Genomic DNA, 25,772 nt, shown 5'->3' with positions numbered 1-25,772 from the left:
TATTCCTCACAATTCCCCCTCCCTGATAACCTGAGGCCAGGAATGCTGGGTGGGAGTCTATAGGCACTTTCAGGTGCTGGTGAACAGTTCTTCACAGGATTTGGGTACTGCCACACCACCACCAGAAACATCTGAACGACTTCCACAGCCAATTTCCTCACAACCTCCTGACATTTTAAGAACTGATTAAGCGTTTGCGTAATACCAGAAGTTAAGAAGTACTTCGCCACAGTTTCACACATTTATTAGAATTCCATTCTCACGCTTGTGACAAAAGATTTTGAAACTTCCTAACAATCAAACCTCTGTTTTTCACCAGCCGAGAAGCCTAATCAAGCAAGTACTGAGAGCTTCCCTGAATGGCCTCAGCTCTCACAGTAATCAGCAGCAAAGGCAGGTGCTCAGCACCTCGAGAACCAGCCTGGGGAACTAAATATTGACATTTGCCTTCTGATGCTTGCAGTCCATGTCAAGGTTACTGGGGTATTTAACAGACACACACACCTTTGACAGAGTTGCAAGTGCTTACTAGCTCCAAAATTCATACTACACCTAGGCATCTAAAATTGGGCTTGTAATTAAGGCCATGTTTCAGAACTTTAGCCTTCATGAGTACTTTGTCAGTTGTTACAGTTCAGTACCCCTAAGAAACTGCTGATGTTAACAATTTAAAGATTTAAATCAGGTAATTGCAGGCAGAGGAAAATCCCAACTGCCCTTCCCTGTTCTGGAAAAGGGGGATGGAAATCTTAACAGCACGAGTCTTCCCAGAGTTCTACTCTTCACTTTAGAAAATGACTATTTGAATAAAGTCTGATGGGATTTGGGTATTTCAACATTTCTGTGTCCTCATCAAAAGTAGAGATGAACTTTCATTACGAAGTTCACTTACTTTTAATAGAGAACCCATTGTCCCAACTAAAACTGGATTAATATATAGTCTAGATTTTAGATAAAAGATGTTCTTCTGTTTGAATCAGTTAATCTATACAAAAGATGATTATTCAGTAGATACTCTGGAAAATTCTATGGTACTGCAGATGTGTAACAAAGTAGTCTTCCAACAACACAGCAAGAAACTATAATCAGGTATCCAGAGTTACTTTTTCCACATTAATCCTTACTGCAACATGCTATCAAAGAAATTAAAAAAGGGATTTTTGGGAAACAAAGTGATTTTTAAAAAAAATTTGATTCAGCTTCCCTTTAGTGCAAAAGTTTGAGATACACAAAATGTTTTACCTCAAATCCATCAAAACCTGGGGAAAAAGACATGGAAGAAAACCAGATCCTGTTCTGCTTCCTGCTGTTTCATCCTAAATCAGAACAACTTAATATTTCTATCACAACACTGTTTAGTTATTATTCATATATGCAGGTTTAGTTTACTAATTATTTAAATGTTTAATTATGGTCATTTTAGATATTTATCTGGGTGAAGTGTAACCAACACAAAATCCCTACTTAATATCCTAATTAGTGCCTAATTACCAAAGTCTGGCTTATCCCTCACTTACCAGGGTAAGATGTCTTGCCTCTTATATAGAATGAGATAGTGGATATAGAATTCTCCACTAACTGGACAAAAAGTCTTTGCTTGAGTGTGCCAAAAATGCCTGAGACAAGCCAAGAAGGTTCCTGCCTCGTGTTGGCAATGGCTTTGGGAACTCCAACAACACATTGGTGTTAAGTTAGAAGTGAGATTTAGTAAATGTCCACATATTTTCTGATGTATTATAATTATTGTGCACGGAATAATTGCTCAGAACTGTGCACAGGCCACAGGTTCCTTTTGCTCCAGGAGGTGCTGGTTTGTTATGATCCCTGTAAGGTGCTCAGCCCCTGCAAAGTGTCAGCTGGAATGACATTTGTTGGAGCATGGATGGTATAGATAATTCTCCATCCCTTCTCATGCTGGGTGACACCGAGTGTGCCCCCAGCCAGGACACAGCATGCCATGGAGAGTCTGTCTGGGCAGAGGGATTTGTGTTCTTACAGCATTTCCTGGACAAAAACAATTCTGTTCGTTCTTTCTGTCAAAAGGAAAGGATGTGCACGTGAGGACCTGTTTCTGCTCTTTCGGATAGGAGCAGGGATGCAGAGTTGGTGTAATCACCAGCCCTAATTAGAAGCCCACAACCTGCCCTTTTACCCTGAACTGGACACATTTCCCCTGCAGCCAAGCCCAGCACAGATCTGAAGGCCAAGCTGTGTGTGCAGCACAACCCAGGCCTGAGGCTGCCCTGGTGGCTGAACATGGATTACTGAGTTCCCAGGGTAAGGTGATCTTCCAGTTTGGAAGCACAGCAGTTACACCACAGAGATCAGAACTTTGTTTCTGGCAACATACAAACCCCCAAACTCTTTCCCCTAAACAAGATGCTGTTTTCAAAATGCAAATTTTAAATGCAGTGTGCTGGGATGCATTTTTCAACGTATGGTCTATCAAATGCACTTATTTTACGCTTTATTCAAGTCACCCCATACAGTAACAAGGAACAAATCTTGTCTTATCAGGGATGCCTAATTTCTCCCTACGTGCCTAGCTTGTACCTTCACCGTTTTACAACACATGACATTCAAAAATTATGAGCAGAGATGAGCACATATCAAAGACACAGTTGGACTTACCCCTAAAGAATGGGGAAAACCAAAAGAATATGAAGAAAAGTCAGAGGTTCTGCTCTACTGACAAGGAAAATGCAAGACTGAGTGAGGAAGAATGGTACCAAAGAAGGAGGGGAGCAGGTAGCCCTTAACTAGACTCTGTTTTTTTTACCATCTGGTAGCACAGTGGAAACCAGGAGACTGATTTCTGCTCTTGGCACTGACCTTTGAAATCATTTTTCTAAGTCTCTTCTCTTCAATTAAGATTTTTCATCTGTAAAATGGGGTAATAACAACCAAATTCTCTTCAATGTGCACTGGGAGCTGCTGAAATATCCACTATATAGTAGCCAGGCATTATTTACTATTAGTTTAGACCAAAGAAAAAAATCTTCTCAAATCACTGCAAGGGACACAGATTTGAGGTAAGATTTTTCTAATGCTTCGAGCTGACGAGAGAGAGAGCAGACAAGTACTAAGATAATGGTGAAATAAAAAAGAATTTTAAAAGAAAAAGATTTTTCTGCATATCTTTTGTATTTCCTTTAATGAAAATTTTTTTCTAATGAAAATATAATGTAGAGCAAACATCTAAACAATCCTGAACTATTTCAGAGCAGAATTCATATTCAAGTTTGAACACCCATAGGTGTTAACAAGTGATGCTGTTGTATGTTATGTGTAATGTGTAATTACTCTGGTTATGCCTTTACCCCGTGACAGAGAGTGTATCTCTAAAAGCAACTCTTTTTGTGTGTGTTATGTGTAAAAAATAACAATGTGAAGAGCTTTAAATGACACAATAATTTAGGAAAATAGATGTAAATTGCTGAAGTTTGTCATACTTCTAAAGGAATTCAGTGATCATTTCAAGAACAAGCTTTCAATTTTTCCAAACAGAAAGAACAGGAAATCCATTATCTCATTCCTTTCATATAATGTTCATATTTCCATAGTGAACACTGAGCTTCTCCTATAATAAAATTATGTTTGAAAAAGTTAGGTAAATACAAGCAGAGAAAGTATTTTTCTCAGGGGTGTTGCAGTGCTGTCCTTGCCTTTAATACTGTCAAGGAGGAAAGATGGAATTCGGGCTCTGTTTATTCTAATGGTCTGAATTTCTCACTCTTCACACTGATCCATTAAGACTTCCATAATTTTTTCAAAATGTGATATGCCATCATTCCTTCAGCTTCTAAAGAAATCTGTCCCCTTGTATAAAATCGTATAAAATGGTTAACAAGAGAATTAGTGGTAACAAAGACAATCAGGTAAGATGGTTCAATATCTTTTTTCTTTATGGACCAGTCCAGTTGTTGATTTCCCCTCCTGGCCTTTTTTCCTTCCTGACTCTATTCTAGTTTACCACTCCAGGGTGTGTTTGGAAGGCCAGGATAGTCACTGGGCTCATGTCTAACACAGCCATTGATTTGAAAATAGGAATACAACTTTAAAATAATTTTAATAATTTTTAATAACAATTAACTGTGGGAGCCCAAACCCAGCTCTCAGCAAAAGGAGACTCGGTGAAGCTGAATCACAAACCTTGGAAAACAAGACTGGCAAACCTCTCGTGATTCAAGAATTTTGGACCCCTGTCCTGAGACCTGCTAATGTGCAACCCGAAGATATAAACCTGGCTCCAAGAAGAATTAAGAAAGGACTATTTGAGATGATTGTTAAAATCATGTCTAAACCCCTGTAATCCCTCTATCCCCCATGTAATCCTACTAGAAGAAAAATTAACTATTTGGAAACTACAGCAAAAATTTGTGTAACTCCCCAATTAACATAGCCAGTCCCCTTCATTAACATGTCCAGCCAGAGATGCCTTTAAATTGTGTTCTCGTGCCCAATAAAGTATTCCAGTTCCCCCATAACTGGGATCGTTTTTAGCTTTTATTTTTCAGACCACCACTATTAACAACCAAATATGAATTAAAAAGTGATCAGAGACAGACCCTTTGGAATCCAAGCATCAACCCTCTGTAAAGAAATCAGTATTACAGATAGGGAGAAACTGGCTTTTTAACACCTGACTCTGCTTCCACCTCCTGAACATTCCCTCTTTATATTCCTCCTGCAGTTCCCACCTGGTATTCTTATCTTGGGACACTTCCCACCCGGGGTTCTTATCTCAGGACGAATCACACTGCCCAAGAGAGACAATCCCAAGGGAGAGGGAGGGGTGTGTGGGAAGATGCACACAGAGACCCGACTATCTTTCATTCCAGCCACACTATTCTAAATCATTCTTTGAAGATTAAGATTTAAAGCCTAAGTCCAAAATTAGACTTTTGTAGTCTTTCAAGAAAAAAAAAAAAGAATAAAAAGAAAAAAAAAAAGGAAAGAAAACATCCCTTTTATTCAGCAGAAATTTGTGCCTAAATTTCCCCAGATTACCTGAGGTATTTATTTTTGCTCTTTCAGAGGGAAAGTGTTACAACTGTAAAATACTGGTAAACAAGTTTCTGTTTGTACAGTAAACATTTTCCTCATGAGTGCCACCTGACAATACGAAGAAGTAATAGAGGATTTTTGTTATGTTTAAGTATCACATCTATTTCAATTGCAGTAGCACCTTCACGAGACTGATCGTGCAGCTTGACTACAATTCCCTGCTGAATTTGATCAACAAAATACAATCAAGGAACTCAGTTTCTTGTATTCCTTGGATTAACTGGCATGATTAATTCTGGGTTTAATATTATCTTCCCTATCATTATATTCTTCCCTACAGCTGCAGACAACTGAGGCCATATCCTTCCATGAACAACTTACAAAAGGCTGCTCACCTGAAGGCAGCTGAAACTCTTACAAATTTTAGAAGGTCAGATGTTTTTTAACTCTGAATCATTTAGAAACCATTTACAAAATCTTGCCAATTGGGTTTGTTGGGTTTTTTTGGTGGTGGTTTTTTGTCTCCTTCATTCTTCTCTGGGATAAATGGAGGAATTAGCTGTCTCTCTGCAGCACCTTAGGATGCTCAGAAGAGACACTGAATTTCAGGATTTAATACCTGGCCCACTGCATTCTAATTTAAAAGTGATAATTCTGGAGGTAAAAAGAAGAATTTAGAGGTGTCTACTGCATATTTATTTTTTTTAATTCCATTCCTAACTAGGATAATGTATTTCAAAAGTCCCCTTTTGTTTTCACAAAGCAGAGAAGAATATTGTATAGTTACATCACATGGTCTCAAAGGTTTCATGCTTAGCTTTTTTCCCCCCAATGTATACAATTTTTTTTACATTTGGCCATGTTCATATAAAATACAGCTATATTAAGAACAATTAAGTGCTTTCCAGTGCATCACAATGTATACTGCTACATAAAAGTAAACCAAACTAATTGCTTGTGTTTGACTGACTGTGTTACTATATTTGCTCAGAAAAGGAATGCTTAGTGCCTGCAATATTGTCACTTTAAACCAGACCCATGGTAATATGTGTTTTTGTATGAGAATAATACATTAAATTAATAACCACATTACAATCACACAGATTTAAAATATTGCTTACCCATGGCACTAAGAGGATTCCTTTCATCTTGAAAGAATATTTAAAAATTAAAATATGATTTCACAAGCATTAATCTGTTTCTTGTGCAGGCCCATAAGGCACATTCTAAGTGCTTTAATGCATCCCTGAGCTGGTGGTTTATATGATAAGATGAGGTTATAATGAGCCACTTCCTAACAATACAATGTACTTGTGTGTTATTGCAATGTATCTTTGCTTGGGAGCAATCTGGAACTCTCATAAAAGAAATAACTATCAGCAACATAAAATAAAACAAAATATAATTTTTTATACTGTTAACCTTTACAGATTAGGATTTGTATCACATGTATTGCATTTACAGCCCCCGTTTCCCCAGCAAAAATTAGTCACACGCTCCCTTCAGGATTTTCCCACAAGTGAAGATCTTCTTGAGGGGAAAAAAAATCTTGTACTTTATAATGCATGCTGGCTTTGGGGACCTCCAGAGTCTTTTCTCCAATTAAGTGCTACAGATGAGACTTCACATAAGCTTCATAAGATCTTCAGTGGCCATTTAAGAGCCACATTAAGGCTCCCCCACAGTTAAAATGATCCTGCATATAGTGCAGCTATTCACATCTTAGCATAAAAATTTGAATATTTTAATAATCTAATGTACTAGGAACTGCTCAGTGTCTCTGTGACTACTGTCACAGAAAAGGGCCTCTAAACTACAAACCTTGTTCAAGCACACCCAGAGACTGTGCTAAGGGACAGACTACAATATGTGATCCTTCCCTTTGAACAGTTCCACATCCTACATATTCTTAAAACAGAAGTGAAAATACTTTTGATGCAGAACCACAGAATGATTTGGGTTGGAAGAGACCTTAAACATCATCTCATTCCACCCCCTGCCATGGGCAGGGACACCTTCCACTAGCCCAGGTTGCTCCAAACCCCGTCCAACCTGGCCTTGGACACTTCCAGGGATCCAGGGGCACCCACAGCTTCTCTGGGCAACCTGTGCCAGGGCCTCCCCACCCTCACAGGGAACAATTTCTTCCCAATATCCCATCTAACCCTGACCTCTGTCAATGTGAAGCCATTCCCCCTTGTCCTGTCACTCCAGGCCCTTGTCCAAAGTCTCTCTCCATGTTTCTTGCAGGCTCCCTTCAGGTCCTGGAAGGCTACAGTCAGGTCACCCCAAAGCTTCTCTTCTCCAGGCTGAACAATCCCAGCTCTCCCAGCCTTTCCTCCCAGCAGAGGGGCTCCAACACTGATCTCCTGGTGCCTCCTCTGGACTCACTCCAACAACTCCATGTCCTTCCAGTGCTGGGACCCCAGAGCTGGAGGCAATATTCCATGTGGCATCTATGCCAGGAAAAACTGGTCTATCTGCTGCTTTACCCAAAATTTCCAGTAGGAAACATGGCATTCCAGAGCTAACAGCATTTGCTGGTTTTGTTGATTGACCAAAACTTAGTGTTTCTAAACCAGAAACATTATATTCCAAATAACAGTAACTCTACCATAAGAGTTTCTTTTCAAGTCCCCTCACTATACCAGCATAAATCACTTATGTCTTTATGTGTCATTGACAGAGACATGAAATTTAACTGAATATGTATTTTCTATTAATATGAAAGTTTTAAGACACCCAGAGTCTTATAGAAGTTATCACTGCCACCCCTCCCTGAAAGGACCAAATCTGCAATGGCAAAAGAGACAGAAATGCAACACAAGGTGGGAGTAAATTCTTTCCATCTCTAAGGCCACCTGCTATCGATGCAAGAGTACGTTTGTGGAACTGCACTCCTGGGGGAGTCTTGTACACTCCCACAGCTCTGCCACCTGCAGAAAGGGTACTGTGTTCTCTGTTAATATGTATGACTGCACAGGGGCCAGAGCAGTGCAGGATTCATGCACAGGCAGGAGGAAAGCAGAGAATCTATGCAGAGGTCTCAGCAAAATCTGACAAACTCTCACCAAAAATATCCTGAGCTCAGCACTAAGTGACCAGTTCACACTGTCCATCACCAACACTGCACAACATTCACACCTACAGCTCCTGCTCAGGCTCAGATCTCCCACATGAGTCCCCAGAAGGGCAAGGAAATGCTTTAAATTCTAGAGAATAAAAAGATTTCAGGAATATTTGGTTTTCAGTTTACATTCACCATTCCTTGATGGTAGCTATGCTGACTTTTAGAGCTCTCATGCTACACAAATTGTAGATTACTCAGGATAAGTCTCTAGCAGAGTGTAGTTCCCTACCAGATGCAGCAGCTGCTTGCTACTTGATTCCCTAAATTTTGAATCCATTTTCAAATGACGACTGAATTCTTATCACTGCCACTGCTTCCAGTTTCATATATTTAAATATATGGGGTTTAGCCATTAATAGCAGATCATAGAGTGAGGGGGTACAAACACCCTCCCTTTCCCAGTGGGTCACCTTGACAACAGGTTGCAACTCCTCTTCCTTGGAGAGTACGAATACAGAGGGCAAACTTCCAGAAATACTCTCTCCCTTTCCCCTCTGAGAAGAAAGATGTGGTGAGGAGAAAGGCAGGAATGGAGCATGCAGAGATCTCCTGGGTTCCAGGGAGATGTGCACTCTCAAATGAAGGAGCAGATTTCCTTCTCTCATCTCAGCAGGGAACCCCTGGCAGGTGGGATGTTTGGGAGCACAGCAAACCCAGGGCACAGCTGGGAAAAAAAGCCAAAAGTGGGCACAATCAAATCTGCATTTTCTTCACAGTCACACCAGTTGCTTGCCCAGTAGATTCTCATCAAGAACTACACCTAAATATAGCATTGCCTTCAGACTATACTAAAATATTGTAAATGTCAAACATGTAAAATAATTACGGCATCATGTTGATTACATTTTTATAAGTTTCCTTTTCAAAGGAAAGTGCAAAGAAATCATGCACTAAGTCTCCCAGGACGTTGCACTAACAAGCTAAAACTGAGATTATAGCACCATCTACTGATTTAATTTAATTTTTACCTAAACTACAATGCTGTTTTCCCATTTAAAGCCACCAAGAACACTGCAGGCAGAAAACACATTCATGGTTATATTGAACTTGTTTTTACAACCTGAGAAAAAAACTTCCCAGATGGCAACAGTGTTTTTGTTTGGGAATACATGGCTGTCACATATCCCACTGGCTGTTCATTAACATCAAACCAGAGGGTCACACAATTCAAAGGAGTGACAAACTCTAGAGAAGCAGCAGTTATTAAAGCATCAGCCTGGGTACTTTTAGAGTCCAGACAGAGATCTGTCAAAGAAACACAGCAAGATTAAGTAGAGCTGAAGAAGAAAAAAGGAAAACAAACAAACAATACTAATTTTTAAAAATCCAAATGTCCCCAAGAAGATACACACAAAAACCTCTCATGCAAGGTAGAACAGCAGGAGATTTCTTAAAAGGGTATTTGAAATCTTTTCTAGCTACTTTTGTGGTTTTAACCACTCCTTTTCCTGTGTTTGCCCCCTTCTATCTCTACTTCATTCTTACATTGATTCTTAATTTCTTTAATTTCTGAAGCATTTAAAAGGGAATAGAATGCTATATTCTTAAAATCTAAATTACCTCTCTTTTGTTACTCTAAGCCTCGTAAGCACAAGGAGATAATTCACAAAAATAATCATTTGTCAGTAATGTTGAAAGACAACCTCCTTTTAGCCTGAAAGCATCAAGTCAAAATACAAGACACATTTGGAGTTCCCTATGTCTAGCTGTTGGAATTTTAAACATGAGACAGTGAATGAAAAACCAAAAAAAACTATTTTGGGAATTTGGGGTATTGCTTTTTCCTAGGCTTTTTTCTTTTTTTTTTATGGTGTAAATATTATATTGATTAAAAAAAAACATAAAATATTATCTTAGACTCTAATGGAACAGTTTGTGACAACAGAAATCCTGATGATATTCATAGATTGACACCTTGTAACACCAGGTAAAATAGATATTTTATATATATATATATATATATATATATGTAACACAAACATAGACATTATAGATTGGGCAAAAAGTGCCATTGATAGAATTAAAACTACAGTAAGCAGTGCTAAAAGGAAAAATTTCATAGTCATGGCTCAGGGAACATTGTACAAAATTCATAAGACATTGCAATTTTTGTAAGAGAAAACTTCTGTCCATCCAGGTTTGTCCATTCATCAAATTCCTGCAGTTTTATTTATACAAATGAAGATTCAGGTCTTTATTAATAGTGTTTAATTCCCATTCATATTTTTATCCCAATCTAGCAAAAAGTTTGTTTAATAAGAACAAGCAAAACTTAGTTGAGGAATACCACGAAAACCTAAAAAAAAGGTATAAAATACTAAATTTTGAATCCATACACTTTAACCAGACAATGCAATTCTAAAATTAAAGCTGGAAATATTAAGTATTAACCTAGAAATGCTGCACAATGTGCTTCTAAGCATGATTTAGTTCTTACTTTTTAAAAACTCTTAAAAGCTGTTGCCCAACACTGGCCTAAAACAAAGCCAACCAAGTTGTTAATGAAAAATAGGCTTTTTTTTAAAAAAAAAAGAGTAAATATTCATAGTCTATTTACATTTAAGTCACTCAGAAAAAGGAAACAATATATGGAAGTAATTGCTTTCTATGACTTTTTTTTTACAGCTAGAACTCCTTCCAAGGGTACTCAACAAAAATTATTTATTACTGCTATGTAAGAGAGAGATATTCAGTAATGACAGGAGGAAAAAAAACCCAGCCCAGTTGAATCATCTCTCTCAAGATGATAGTCTCAAAAATAGGTTTTTATCGATTTAATATTTTTTTTTTAAGAAGGAACTTTTTGAATCTACAAGATCCATAAATGTTTCTGTTGAATTTAGCAAAGCACCCGTGGCTTGTCAATGAACTGACAAGGCATGAGATTAGTGAGGGACAGAAGACAACTCCACATCTCCAGATCCTGACAGAACAGACAAGGAGAGCAGCATCACAGGTCACACTCAGAGCTGAAGGCAGCTGCAAACAAAGCTTTCTAAACAAAAGCTTCCAGGCAGTGCATTAGGCTGGAGAGAGAAGCTCTGAACTCAGAACTTCCCTCTGAAAACTTGAAATCTAAATGAATTTTAGGAACAGTGTACCAGAGTGTTTCCCCTCCTCTCTGTACTGGTACTGGAAGCTGTAAGACAACACGAATACAGTTTGCACTTGAACCAAGTGTTTCAACCTGAGGCAATGGTAAATTATTCCCTATTTCTGAGCACTACTTTAATGGGTTCTCAACGTTGGTGATGCTTTTCTGGAGCGCCACAAGTAGACAAATTTGGCTGAGGAGAAGAAAGCAACACCTACAGCACTTCTGAAGTATCTCCTTGTATTGAAGTGAGGCAAATTCAAAGAATGGTTTCAGTTGGAATGGAACCTCAGAGGTCATCTAGATCCAACCCCCTGCCATGGGCAGGGACACCTTCCACTAGCCCAGGTTGCTCCAAGCCCCGTCCAACCTGGCCTTGGACACTTCCAGGGATGGGGCAGCCACAGCTTCTCTGGGCAACCTGTGCCAGGGCCTCACCTGCCCTTCACAAGAATCTCTTGTGAACCCCAACAAAAGAATCTAAAGCCACCCACCAAGCAACCACATCACCAAAACATCTCACACACAACAAAGGAAACAAAACATGTTCTGGATAATCCAGGATGATTGTTTCCAAAAATGGGGCACGGGGTGGACTTGGAGATCTTCCCAACCTCAGTGATTCCATGAGTACTCCCCCAGCTTGACCCAGCTCCTCCCCTGAATCTACAATATTTGACATAGACCCCTGAATGTTAGCAAGAGGGAATGGCTTCACACTGACAAAGAGTAGGGTTAGATGGGATATTGGGAAGGAATTGTTCCCTGTGAGGGTGGGGAGGCCCTGGCACAGGTTGCCCAGAGAAGCTGTGGCTGCCCCTGGATCCCTGGAAGTGTCCAAGGCCAGGTTGGATGGGGCTTGGAGCAAGTGGGCCAGTGGAAGGTGTCCCTGCCCATGACAAGGGGTGGAATGACAGGAGTTTTAAGGTCCCTTCCAACCCAGCCATTCTATGATCTTATATGCAGTCCTGCGAAGAAAATCGGTGTCCTGGTGGCAGGTCATTAAACTACTGACTCAGAAAGAATATGATTTTAGTTTTTCCATCTGACCTGTATCTAAAACTCGGCATTGTGAGGCAGGTTTGATCCCAGGCACTTAAGTCCATCCTTTTTTTCCCCCCACTTTCCTCTGTAAGCAGCTTCTGTACCCTTAGTTTAACCTATCCATAACTGTTATGAAAAGATAGGCTGAATGTTTAAGTATTTACATCTGTTTGTTTAAACAAATAAGCAATTAAAAAAAAAATCCAAATTCAAAAGTGTGCCTGGAGTATGCATGGCAGTAGCTGGCTATAGCTGTAAACATTAATACATTCATTTTTAATTCTCCAAATAAGCACTGTAGACTTGCATTTACAGTACTATCTTTAATTTTAAACTTTAGCTGTAATGGATTTATGGAGACTCACAAAACTTCTTTCCTCTAACAGCTTTTATGTGTGAGGTTAAATTCTTTTCTTCCTTTTCTTTTTTTTTGATTGCAAATGCCATGACCCCCCATGATCCTACACAGAACGCTTCTCATGTATTTCATGACAAGTGTAACAATGCAGACTGCCAGTTCTGCTGCACTCTGGAGTCACAGGAGTACACCAAAGGAATTCCATATGTGCTACCTCCAGTATTTCACTGTGATTGAAGTGTTACCCAGCTCTGAAATACTGATAGCCTTGAGAGGTCATGCCAGTGATAAAAGTATGAGCTACAGCTTTCTGTATCCTTTAGGACAAAAAAAAAACAAACCACAAAAAGCATGGAATTATTCTGCAGGAATAAATTAACAAGGGTCATTACTCTCTATTGATTCATTTATTTACCACCAGCATTCCAAATTGCACTCCTTTGCTAACTGCAATAGTCATAGTTTGTTTCCTATCCCCCTCCCACTGTTAAGTTACTCAGATCCTCCCTCATGTTTCTAGCAACTACAAAGAAACATATGCACTTCTGCTCTAATCAGTGGTAAAAATACACTCCCTGTGCAATTACTGAGTTTAACTGCTTGCTGTGTTCTAGGAACTGGAGTCCTATTGTGCACGTGCTGGAGCAGTTAAATTGTGTTACATCAGGTACTTGTGGTGAATGTTGTCACATCCCGTTGGGCCCAGTCCTGTTTAACATCTTTGTAGATGATCTGGATGAGGGGATCAAGTAAGATTGCAGAGGAAACTAAGTTGGGTGGGAGTGTTGATCTGCTGGAGGGCAGGAAGGCTCTGCAGAGGGATCTGGACAGGCTGGATCCGTGGGCTGAGGCCATTGGGTTCAACAAGGCCAAGTGTTGGGTCTTGCCCTTGGGTCACCACAACCCCCTGCAGCTCCAGGCTGGGGCAGAGGGGCTGGAAAGATGCCCAGGGGGAAAGGCCCTGGAAGTGCTGGTCAAATGAGGCTGAACGTGAGCCCAGGAGGGCAAGAGGGCAAGGGCACCTGACCTGGAATAGGAATGGTGTGGCAGCAGGAGCAGGGCAGTGATGCTCAAGCTGAGACTGCACCTCAACTGTGTCCAGTTTTGGGCCCCTCAAAGGCCCCCTGTTGCCTTCATGGCAAGAAAGACATGGAGGGGCTGCATCATGTCCAGGGAAGGGAACAGAGCTGGAGCAGCAGGAGCAGCTGAGGGAGCTGGGGGGGCTCAGCCTGGAGAAAAGGAGGCTCAGGGGGGACCTTCTGGCTCTCTGTAGCTCCCTGAAACGAGGGGGGAGCTGGGGATGGGTCGGGCTCTGCTCCCAGGGAACAAGGGACAGGAGGAGAGGGAACGGCCTCCAGCTGTGTCAGGGGAGGGTCAGGTTGGACATCAGGAGGAATTTCTCCCTGGAAAGGGTGGTCAGGCCTTGGCAGGGGCTGCCCAAGGAGGTGGTGGAGTTCCCACCCCTGGAGGTGCCCAAGGAAGGACTGGATGTGGCACTGAGTGCTCTGGGCTGGGGGACAAGGTGGGGATGGGGCACAGGGTGGACTTGGAGATCTTTCCCAACCTCAGTGATTCCGTGAGTACTCCCCCAGCTTGACCCAGCTCCTTACCTGAATCTACAATATTTGACATAGACCCATTTCCCAACAAATTCGAATTTGCACCACTGTTCTGTAAGAAAACAATATCCTGAATTTCTGCACGATTGATTCCTGATGCCAGTCTTTTCCTCGAAATTCAAACATCATGTGGATAACTGAAGGGGAAATACCAAACTCACATCAGTCCATGGGTCTATGTTTTTCAGTTCAGCCTAATAGTTCCAAATAGGTCAATTCCACAGCAAACATCTTGAATTTCTCTGTGGAACTCTTGAAAAAATTAAAGGATGGCAATGTTTTTGTTTTGTTTTAAGCAGAACAAACTTGTTCTATGGAAAGGTTCTTGGCATTCGGAATGAGTTGTGGGACTTGGAGAGAGAGCTGAGCTTGGCAGAGTGATAAGCTGAGTGACTGGCAATAATAGATTAAAATGTGTAGGAAAAATATGATTTGAACTAGACTTGAGAAGCACTTGAAGACAGCCATGAAGTATGAATATTAAATCAGGGAGGTGAAGGAAACAGCCTGGCTCTTTCCTAGAAGACAAGATAGGGCACAGAAAAGCTTGAACTTTCTGAAAGACAGATACAGATGAGAGGGAAACATGTCCCACAGGCTTGGCCAAAAGGCAGCCTCCATGGAGCAAAAAGCCTATTGAATTCAGATAACTCATTCACAACAACATGGAGGTGGCCACAGATACCTCCTAAAAATCATTAAAATATCTTGAAGTGAAGAATCCCCTTAACTGTTCCCTCTCTTGAGGTGTTTTCTAATGTTGGTGAGAGAAAATTACATTTTATACTGACCACAAATTTGTCCATATTTACAAATATTTAAAAAATACCCCACTGCACTAACTGTCAATACTATTAGCTATTTAGAAGGCTTTAAAGTGTCAGGTTTTTATTCACATTAATTGTTAGAGACAATAGTTTTTGGCATGAAATCCCAGACAGCAAAAACCCCTCCCTCTCTCATCTGAAGTCAAATGCTGTGTCACCATAAATTGATCCAAATCAACTACTCCAGGAAAAAAAACCAAGCCAGCTGCAATGGATATAAAAATAAATGTGGGGTGGGTATTCTGACACTTCCTCTCAGTCTGAAGGGAAGCAATTTCAGGGAAAACACAGAAGTTGAAAAATCCTATATAAACTTTAATGGAGACAGTTAAACTTCTTTTCACATCTGTGAAATACGTTTAACAAATTACTCCATTCATTTACATGATAAATGAGGACTTCTATGCAAGCTCTTTATTACATCCAGCAAGGAAGAATATAGCTTTTACATGCTTCTGCAGTTGTTATTGTTTTCCCTTCCCTTTATTCTGTCCATATTTTCAGTGGGAAAATGTGACAGCTATTGTATGCCAAGAAACTGATAATTAGTGTTATATGGCTGTCTTTATGTTGGCATGGCTTTTCTAAACTCATTTTCACACAATTACCTATTCCACTCCTATATGGCCTCTTTCAAAATGAAACTTTTTCATTTAAGCAAAGGAGTAAAAAGATTTTTTCCAATTTTTAAGACTTACACGTTTGAGAAAGACTGCAATAAAGTCAGACCAGACAGATTTAGTTCTTGCTTTCTGATGGACCAGAAATGAGAAACCTGGATGCAGATAAGTATCCTAAGCTAAGTATAAACCTAAATTTCCAAACACTCGTTTCAGCTTCAGCTTCATAATATTTTAAAGACTATATAAGCAAAGGAAAAATATTTCAAACCTGCTGGAAAATTGGACACAACTATTTGCAGAGTATCTAACAACCAGCAAAGTGATAACTCACCAATTATTCTTTACTTTCCCATTCAGAAATAGCTGGAGACACCTGATGCAGTCGTGTAAGGGAGTGAAGGTGCAGTTTTACACCAGCTGAGGGTGTCATTCAAAGCAGCCCCACAAGGCACTTTAAGGGCTGGATTAACCAGGTTGAATGTGCAAATTTCAAAGCCTGAAATCTCTGGCTGGGTTTAAGCACAACTGAATTCCACACGATCTACAATTTTTAAAGAGCAGGTGTTTATCTCAATAAAATTTCATTTTAAAAGGATTGCTGTTGATGGCACATTCAGGAACACACACCAAGGCAAGAGGCAGCAATGAGCCAAAACAAACCAAAAGCTGGAGGGCACCAGGACAAGTCTCAGGAGCACCTCCAATCTCCTGTGTTCAGAGCCCACCAGTGGAGACTTACAGACAAGGTGTCCTTCACTTCTCCCAGAGCCTCAGAGCTTGTCCAATTCTGCAAATAAGCCGTGTCCACCCTATGTCCCCTGAATACAGCACTAACCCAGAACAGTCAGGTACAATATCCTTCTCATCCTGACTTCACAGAATATCCTGAGCTGGCAGGGACCCACAAATCCCTTCAGTCCAACTCCTGGCCCTGCACAGACACCCCAACAATCCCACCCTGTCCCTCAGAGCGTTGTGCAAACCCTCCTGGAGCTCTGGCAGCCTTGGGGCTGTGCCCACTGCCCTGGGGAGCCTGGGCAGTGCCCAACCAGCCTCTGGGGGAAGAACCTTTGCCTGAGATCCAACCTGACCCTGCCCTGACACAGCTCCAGCCATTCCCTGGGATCCTGTCCCTGTCACACAGAGCAGAGATGGAACTGCCCCTCAGGAGGAAGGTACAGGCTGTGATTTGGAATGAGCTCAGTCCAGGTCCCACTTCTTAATCAAGTGCCACAGCAATTAGACCGTTGAACACAGGGGTGGAACTCTAAACAGATCTTACACTGCTGTTTCTCACACAAGAGAGGACTGATGATACCAACCATTCTTCCAGACTAATTCACCTTTGCTTAAGGGATTATGACACAAGGCTGCTTGCAAGAAACAAATCATTCCCCTTTAAGCTCTGTCTATAAAAGTGCGTAAACACAAAATTTTCAAATCTTTTCATTATTTATTTTTAGAAGTGCAAACTGTATTAACTGTGTATATGGAACTGCCTTAAACTACCCTATAGCTGGGCTTGTGTCCTGGTTTCAGCTGGGATAGAGTTAATTTTCTTCCTAGTAGCTGGTCCAGTGCAGTGCTTTTTGGATGGACCCTGAGAATAATGTTGATGAGCTCATTGCTGAGTAACTCTCACCCTCAGTCCAGGTGTTTCAGTGCCCCACACTCTGCCACCAAGGATCTGTATGAGAAGCTGTGAGGGAGCACGGCCAGGACAGCTGCCCTGAACAGGGTCAGGGATATTCAGCTGTCCAGAGGGATATTCCAGAACACCATGCCCAGTATATAAACTGGAGGAGGTGGTTGGGAGGGGTCAATCACTGCTGGGCATCAGTCAGCTGGTGCTGAGCAATTGATTTGGGCATCAGTTGTTTTTCTTGGGGTTTATTTCTCTTTTTTCCTGTTGTTTCCATTTTCATTGCATTATTATTATTACATTTTGCTTTATTTTGATTATTAAACTGTTCTTCTCTCAATCCATGGGCTTTATTTTCTTTCCAATTCTCCCTCCATCCCAATGGGCAGGGGGATGAACAAGTGGTTGGGTAGTACTTAGTTGCTGGCTGGATTTAAACTACATCTTTCACATGCAACCCCAAAGTTACTTCACTTTTAAAAGATGACTAATGAGTCAGTTATGCTGAATTTTCTCCCTCTCTTCCTCTCTATCCCTCCCTCCACAGTCTACTTCATTTTCCCCCCCTCTCCAAACTCAGTGCTTTTCTCACACTCACTAATAGAAAAGAGATTCTGAGTGCTAGTTTGAGTTTCAAATGCTACCTTTTCTTTTTAAATGTTAGAGAATCAAAACCTAAAGCATGGAAGCACATTGCAGTGACTCCAGTGCATTTGCATGCTCTGCCACAAGTCCCAACAAGGCCCCTGCAGTGTTATTTTCTTCCTTGCACAGACCCATAAATCTGTACCACAGTTCCCAGCCTCAGGAAGAGGGGTTTGGCCTAGAGGGATTGGACAGTCTCCTGAAAACACTGCTGATGTTGACTCCAATATTTTGTAGCTAAATAATGAACAAAACACCCATTTTCAACTTTTTGGATGATGATTCTACCTATTGAACTACAAAATTGCCCAACTGGAGAATTTGTTAGCAGGTGGATGCTGCTACTAATTCCTCAATAAGCCATCAATAGAAAGAACCCGTAACTAAACTTCTAGAAGGCTAATCAACAGGGTTCATCCAGAGAATATCCACTGAAATGAGTTGTACTGGGAGGTTAGGTGGAATAATTAATGGATTCCAGAGTTTGGATTAAATTTTGCATGATGGGCCCCGCGCTGCTCAAAGCCTGATGCATTTAGGACACACACAGAAAGAGAACTCTGTGTACCAAGAGAGCTTTAAGCACTACACAGCAGCTGATCCTGAGATTTCTACACAAGTTTGTGATCCTTCAGTGAATCTGGTCCACAGACACTGAAATTCTGATCCTGCATCACCTTAGGCAAAAGAGCACAAAAGGTACCTTTTCAAATTCAAAACTTCATGGTGTGATCCAAAGGACATTTGGAAAATTGTATTATCTACTACAGAGAACACAGAACCCTCTACTTCAATGCATTGCTTCTGCATGACAGGCCAAGCAATCCTAATAGTATGTGGTATGATTATCCTTTCAAGTTCTCTTTCCTATAAAGTACCTTAACATGGTCCAACTTGTGTAAGTCAATTGGACATCTTACAGTAAATTAAAACATGGTTAAAAGTAAGATCTCAATATTTTTTAATGGTTGCTACTGAATAGAGTTTTCTTCATCATGACCAGGTTGAAATCAGTATTTGAATTAATTATGACAGCCATATAAATTAGACATAAGAGACTTCTAAAGCTAATTAGAGTCTGAGAGTTTTAATTTGATGTCTGTCTCGGTGTAATATGGATTAAATTAATAAAATTAAGACTGCATCATTATAAATTTCCACTTTCATAGTTCCATAAGGTTTACAATTACATGCCATATTTGAATGATAATTGAATGAAACAATCATTATGTCCATGTCTGCTTTCCTACAGACTTAAAAATAATAGCCCCTATTTTCTTCCATTCATAGAAGTCATAACTGCTGTAGTGATCCCAATCCAAAGAGCAGTGTACACCATGGAATTATCAATCCATGCACCTGAGGCAGAGCAGGCCTGTGCTGCACTGTGCATATCCCCTGGCAGGTTCACTGTGGTGCAGGAGACTCTAAATGCAGCTCCCAGCAATAACACAACCCCCAGCTTTTGCCATTATATCAAATTTCAGCAGCAAGCCCTTACATGATCATCGCTGTTGTGTGAAAAAACAAATAACAAATGAGTTTTTTCCTTTCAACAAAACCCACAGCAGATCTCGGAAGACCAAGAAGGCAGGTCCCCTTCATGGTCAGGATCTGCACAGAACACTGTGCCCTGAGGAAAGACTTGTTCAGTGCTGCACAAATCAGGGTTCCCAGTACAAGGATGAGGCATAATCTCTATTGTTTTGGGGTTTTTTTACAGCTTTAGCTGCAATGAACAGCATTTTAAATAACATATTTCTTATTAGGATCACAATGAACCAGCACCTCCTGGTATGAAACAGCTACTGAGTTGTATTTCATAGAATCACAGAATGTTTTGGGCCAGAAGGGACCTTAAAGCTCATCTCATTCCACACCCTCTGCCATGGGCAGGGACACCTTCCACTAGCCCAGGTTGCTCCAAGCCCCGTCCAACCTGGCCTTGGACACTCCCAGGGATCCAGGGGCAGCCACAGCTTCTCTGGGCAACCTGTGCCAGGGCCTCCCCACCCTCACAGGGAAGGATTACCTCCTAGTATCTAATCTAAACCTACTCTCTGCCAGTCTGAAGCCATTCCCCCTTATCCTATCACTCCAGTTCCTGATGAACAATCCCCCTTCAGATCCCCTGTAGCCCCTTCAGATCCCAGAAGGTGCTGTGAGGTCTCCAACACAACCTTCTCTTTCCAGGCTGAACAGCCCCAACTCTCTCAGCCTGTCTCCCTGTGGGAGCTGCTCCATCCCTCTGATCAACTCCTCTGGACTCTCTCCAGCAGCTCCATGTCCTTGCTGTGCTGTTCCCCAGGGCTGGAGCAGCTCTGCAGGGGGGGTCTCATCTCAGGGGCAGAGGGGCAGAATCCCCCCCTGCCCTGCTGCCCACGCTGGGGGATCAGCCCAGAAGACAATCAATATGCCCAATAGTGGTTTTGAACCAGCATTTCTGAGAAGGACAACTTGGAATTACAGGAAATATATAAGAATTCCAGCTAAGCAAAAAAGAAGTTCCAGGTTAATTCCAGAGCATTCAGCACTAAGGACAGTGCAGACTCATTCATTTATATCCACTAAGAAAGTTCTTCTCCTTTGCCCCCAGCTGATGAGGAGTTCTGTGCGCAAACTGTGTCACACTATCATTTAACAAACTCTACATTATGTGCCATTTGATGTCCTTGCAAGATGATGGGACATCAAAAAACCTGACACATTAAGCATAACAGTTTCTGATATCATACACAAATAGATATTATCCTCTACTTTCAACTACATACATCACATACTTAGCTCTGATTTGAGACAAAACTTCAGGACATTCTGTAGAAAACATATTTGACATGAAGCAAACACTTATTTTACTTTTAAATGGGGACGTAACATCTGTGACAAAGGATCATAATCTTGGCTCAAAGATTTGCTTTTGACATTTGTATTTTCACAGGCAATTAAAATTTAATTTGGCCTATGATGAAAAACAAATCCTTTTATCCCATAGTTGCAGTCACAAGGGGAACATATTGCATTAGAAAGCAGCACTGTAGCTTAAGGTTTCATATTTGACATTTGTGACATCGTGAAAAAAATTAATAGACAGGAAAGTTTAGGTACATACATATCATCCTTATACTTTCCCACTTATTAACTAAATTTGATGTCACTGGTATTTTAATCTACAAACTATCAATTCAGATTTTAAGTAGTGTTTAGACTGAGGGCTACCTGTACATCTAAAAGTCTAGTGTCTTATCATACCAACTAAATGTAAAAAAATGTTGCTGGAGGCAGTGAATAAATGATAAATACAGAAGACAATATTAGTTCATGTTCTGAAGGATGTTAAACAATAACATCTCTGCAGATACTGTTCCTTATCCTTGCTCAACATTCTTCTATATTATACAGGTTTAAATCTTTTTTCTCCAAGTTAGAACTTACAAACCCACAAAAATAACATGAGGCGGTTGTTTGGGTTTTTTTTGCTATGAGCCAGAACAGCACCAGAATTTTTCTAGAAATCAGCATCTCCACGGATTCATGAGAAGAACAGCCAATTTCATCTCCATGGAACTCTTCCTTTTTATGATTCTGTGGCACTCACACACACACACAATCGCCAGAATGGACACATCAGAGAGCAACAACAATCTGACTGAGGTTCATGGAAAAAACAGTTGGTAAGGTTTGGAGACTTGGCAGGGAGCCAGCTCTAAACCATAACATCAACTATTCCTCAAGTAGTCCAGAGAACAACATGGAAAAATGGGGACTAAAATCTGTATATAGAAATACTATCAGCATTTATGCCAAAAGCCACTCCTAGTTCAAATAACTGGCATTTTCTTCTTTCTGCTGTTTATATTTTTAACCACCACTTAGAAAAGAAACTGGAAGTTTCAGGCACATGCTCCAAGAAAAAAAAAATCAGCTATGGGCTGGACTATTCTCCATGCTCAAATCCCAGTTAAGACCTGCCATGTGTTAGCATTCTGTGTTCTCCTGAAACCACTCACAATAACTAAGACTCATTTTTGGGAGGGGCAGAATCCTCCAACACTTCAGAGTTGATCTGCTGCACCTTCCCCACCAATCCAAACCTGATTCCCCGACGAGGTACAGCCATGTCTGGCAGAAAGAAGGTAAAGAGTTGAGAAGGGAGCAAGATTAGCTTTCCAAAGACACCTTTTTATTGGTTCTGCAGTTTGTTTGATGTCCCTTATGAGTGGATCTTGATTAGGTCTGATTCTCTTGGGCTCTTCCAAATGTCACCTCAGCACCCGGGTGGTCCTTTAACCGCTTTGTGGGGCCATCTCTTGAGCAGCTGATTTGCAGTGGGGCTGCAAGTCGTGTGTGCAACTCAGACCTGTGCACTTCATGTCCGGTGCACCCCAGGTTAATTAGAAATGTTAGTGAGTTTAATCACTCAGAACTCATTTGGTACTGATGCAGATGCCACCTGTAATTCCATATATAACCTATTGTAATTTAGCATTAATTAACATCCATTTATACAACAGCATTGCCATAAATCTCAAGAGTGATGTACTCTGGGATAAAAGCACATTTAAAACGACAGATCCAAACACAATCACTGCATTATTTTAAAATATCACAATTTGGGATATTTTGCTTACTCTACCATATAAAAATGGTATAAAGTGATAATTGGCAAAGAATTTATTGAGCTCTGAAAAGGATATAAAATGTAAACAGTAATCTATTCTTATACATGGATGACAGGAGAGAATCATATCTGTTCTTATCACTCTGCTGCAATAGGCAAAGCAGCTAAATTCTCAATAATAATCATAGAGAAACAGCCATATTCATGTAAAATAAAAGTATTTTTCCTTATGTAAAATGCTATTAGCCATATTTGAAGGCATTATGTTCTGATATTTTTCCATTTCACTAAATGACAGCCATTAAATGCAATGGCAACTGCATGACAGGGATATTTTTTATTACTTCAAAAGGAAGAAAAGGATTAAAATGAGTTTATTCAAAAGTGTGATTTGTCAATTTTTTCTTATCAAGGGCTGTGTGGGACAGCTTTAAACCTAAACACTGTGATCTGACCTCCTATTTGAATAAGTTAATGTGATCCAGTGTTCTTAGAAAAGTAGTGAAACCTATCTTTTATATGCAGAAGTCCCAGGAGGAATCTGTGCTTTTATACGGTCAGCTGCAAGGTGCCATTTCCTTTTCATCATTGCTGCTTTTATCATATTGTACTTCTTGACAGCTTAGAGGTTCTTTTCAGAATCTGGTGGATGAGCAACTATATAGAGACATTTTTTTGTATGAAGGATTTCTTTGCAGCCTCCAAGGCTTTGCAGTCAAACAGAATTCCGCTGCCAGAAATCCCTCGCTCATATTCAGGAGGGACTAATCACCATATTTGATAGAGCAAGCATCTTACCTAAACATCAAATGGAACTATAAATTACGACCTTAGAGCATTAAAGAAGGATTCTACACACGTCAGGTTCTTGCATTATACATCCTAGGAACTGTAGTGAAAATTATTTCATATACGTACATCCGTAGAGAGAGGCAACGTCTGGCTGGACAAAATACTGCTCATTAGGGATTTCCTTGGAAGGATTATCCTCCTTCCAGCAGCTGGTTCCCATAGGAGATCCTATACAGCACATAGCTGATTTTTTCAGTGTTCTCTGCACATATTTTCCCAACTGCTTACACTAATTTACATTTGAAAGCATTTATATAAAAAGCCGTGGTAATTTAAAGACCAGTATATTAATCAGAAAAATTCAATCCAAAAGTATACATGAGTTTAGTATCTTATGTATACTGATATTTTAAAGCTCCTGCATCTCTTGCCTGACTTCTTGTAGAAGCTTGTTCCTTTCAGAGTAGAAAATTCTCAAGGCTTCAATACAGGAACTAAAAGTTATGCAAGCCAAAGTCCTCAGCCAACCTAGAACTACTCTGTGGGCTTTGACAAAACAAAGCCAATTTCTAATGGCTGCAAATGTCATTCAGCTGAAAGCTCACAAATCAAATAATAACATCAACAAATATTGGAATTGGGCCATAAAGAGCAACCTGAGACAGAAACCCTGGAAGTTTAGTCTCTCAAACCAAGCTATTCACAGTCACGTGTAAAACTTTTTATGTAATAGTTTAAACACTGCATAACGCAAACGGCTTTTCAGTCTGTAAGCCAAGCAGGTATTTTGATACAGAAGCATGCTGGTAAAAAGAAGTACTACAATTATCTCAAATAATACTAAAATTATCTCAAATAATTAAAAACTAGCGTGGAATTACAGCAGAAATCCACGTGGGCCATATCTTTACCCATTTCTGCTGTTAATTTGCCATTACACGTTGCAGAATTGTTATGGTATCAACAGACACACTCCTTGAACATCTTTCCTACTCAAGACTGCAAATTAATACTTTATACTCCAGTTCTATCTAAAAATATTGCTTATTTCTAAGTCTGGGACAGACATTTGGTGACTGAGAACAGTTCCACCAAATCCAGTTTAGCTAATCTGCTTTGAACCAGAGAAGAATTGCACAATTCTTAAATTCTCCTATTAAAAATAGAAAAGGGCATAGAAATGATGAAAACACAAGAGTTAAGATGCACCATTATTACACACCAGAAGTGATTCCTTTTCTGTGAGAGTTTGCCTTGGTCCCACGTGCAAAGGGACATTTCAAACAATAAACCCACAGTCATTCCGAGGCAAACCCTTCCAGGCCTTCCAGCTCCTGCACTACAATCACGTTTCCACATCTCCCTGTGGGTTTGCTATGAAAAGCAGACACGAAGGGGTCATAGAGCAAAGGCAGCCTTTGTGCAAGGATTGTCAGAGAAAAGCTTTCAAGCACACTTGGCTTTACCATTTGTCTCAATTCCTGACCACACTTTGTGTTTACAATAAAGCTGTTAACTTGCTGAAGCCTTTCTGACTAGTTTATGTTGGCTGATTTCTTTTGCATTTCATGTTTTTGATTTGAACATGGAGAATCACAACTCAGCAGCTGATCTCAGGTTTAATGCATCCAGTGACATAAAACAACATAATCAGACTGTTCAAGATAATGAAAAACATGATCTGAGCACGTGAATTCTTTGCTAACCAAAAGTAAACCATAGATTAGTGGAGACATCCAATTAAATAGGCTTACTGAACATTTAAAAATTTAAAAAGCTTAAAATATACAGTCATCTGACAAGAGATAGAGTAACTAATTGATGCAAAGGGGAATTTCATAAAGATTTTTTTTAGCAGGTAATTTAAAGCAGAAAGAAACTTACTGCCAATTTTTTCCTGGTGCACACCTGTTCTTATCCTTTATTCTATACTTGAACAAGCAAAATATCTTGATCAACTAGAGGAAAAGACCTTCCAACTGTCAAAGCTTTGCATGGGTTTGGAGGCTTGTGTTTTCCACTGCCAAAGAGATGCTCATGTATGTGCACCTACACATGTACAGGGGCAGGATGAAGCTGTTCCTTAGGGTTCCCTTCTTAAATGATTCTGTCAGTGAAAAGTCAAGTAATATTTCATAGATTATTAAACCACACAATACCAATGAGGTTGATCAGAGGGATGGAGCAGCTCTGCTGGGAGGAAAGGCTGGGAGAGTTGGGATTGTTCAGCCTGGAGAAGAGAAGCTTTGGGGTGACCTGACTGTGACGTTGCAGGGCCTGAAGGAGCAACAGGAAAGATGGAGAGAGACTCTTGACAAGGGCCTGGAGTGACAGGACAAGAGGGAATGGCTTCACATTGACAGAGGGCAGAGT

The sequence above is a fragment of the Neopelma chrysocephalum genome, unplaced genomic scaffold (genome assembly GCF_003984885.1).
Source record: "Neopelma chrysocephalum unplaced genomic scaffold, ASM398488v2 Primary Assembly neopelma1_159, whole genome shotgun sequence".
Classification (NCBI taxonomy): Eukaryota; Metazoa; Chordata; class Aves; order Passeriformes; family Pipridae; genus Neopelma; species Neopelma chrysocephalum.
Note: the sequence above shows the minus strand (reverse complement) of the source record.